Source organism: Nycticebus coucang, chromosome 18 (genome assembly GCF_027406575.1).
Source record: "Nycticebus coucang isolate mNycCou1 chromosome 18, mNycCou1.pri, whole genome shotgun sequence".
NCBI classification, from domain to species: Eukaryota; Metazoa; Chordata; class Mammalia; order Primates; family Lorisidae; genus Nycticebus; species Nycticebus coucang.
The window spans coordinates 41,543,231-41,544,723 of record NC_069797.1 but is presented as its reverse complement, the minus strand read 5'-3'; positions in this window follow the sequence as shown (position 1 = coordinate 41,544,723).

Genomic DNA, 1,493 nt, shown 5'->3' with positions numbered 1-1,493 from the left:
AAGGTACAATTGCTCCATTGGTCCTCAATTATTTCCCTGAGGGCCTCCCGGCACTCAAGAAACAATACCAGCAATAAGGAGGCAGACACCATTGCTGAGCTGAGAAACGACAAGTCGTAACAAAGAGCATCCACACACTTCACACTGTAAAATGGCTTTATGTTCCGATATGTAAAATAAAACGTCCATGCTATATAACACTTGATGTTCCATATCACCTTAGCTAACGTCATGCTTTCTAAAAAAGCTTTATCTGTAGTGTGTGTGTTCATGTTTTATCTAAACCATTTTTTAATTAACATCAAATACGTACTAAAATTTAAATAGGTATCTTTCCAAATACCACTTGCAACGTTCATTTTTATTAAGTTTATTCATTTGTTAAAAGCAAAGCTGAATTTGACATGTGGCCTGCATTTGTGAGATATATATATATATTTATTTTTATATATATAATATATATAAATAGCTATTCAGCATGCAAAGAGTTTAGTGATTTCCCAAATTTAATTTAGAGTTCACGTCAGCACTAAAGAGCAGAGCTGTGAGATCGCCTCACTGGAGAATTATCTTTGCTCCTCTGAACGCAACTGGCTGAATTTACTGAAGTAATGCATCTTTCAATTTTCTTTTTTATTTCTGTTGGGCTTTCTTGCTCCAGAGGTGTGGATCTTCTGGGAGCAGACCAGGACCTGGAGATGCCCACCACTGGCTCCAATGTGGTCTCCTGGGGATGCTGCCAGGGGAGGTATGTTTTATAATTGCCAGTCACAGGATGCAGATGGTGCCTAAGAGACCACGTCTTGCACACCAGAGAGAGAAACTGTATGTTGGGGACTTCCAAGGAAGGGCTTTGTACTTTATGATAAAACTTGATGACAAAGATGCCATTGGTTGCATTTTCTCTCCACTTGGAGGAAAAGAAAGAAATGCCCTTTTTCTTAGCATGGGATACTTTCTGCAAGTTGGCCCTCAGACCTCGGAACTCCAGGAATCAATGTCCAGGCCCCCTCTAATAGCAGCCAGCTCTATGCTCGAAGGACACTCTTGAGGCTTAGCTGAGCCCACCTTTCAGGTACTCTCACAGAATCTGCAGAAGCCAACAGGGTGGGCCTCTGGCTACCAAAGTAAGATTCTCAGCTCCCCTTGCAAACAGAAGGCCAGAAGCTCTAGGACATGTGCAGAGCCCTCCCACCTCAGCAGTGAGAATCTGCCCACCTGGCCCCTGAGTAAATCAAAGATTATATTGTAAAAACCTCTAAATAACTGATATGAACCCTCTGCTCCCATCCCACCCATGGGCATGCCAAGAGATGTCAGGTAACAATGGATCTAGGTCCTGCAGCCAAAATCACTTCTTAGATGACGGTTTGTGTTCTTCTTTTTCTTGTCGTGGCCTCAGTTGTATGTTAGAAGATAATGCTCTCCAGATACACACACCCACGTGCACGCAGACATGTGTACACACACACACTTCCCCTCTGAAGTACCTT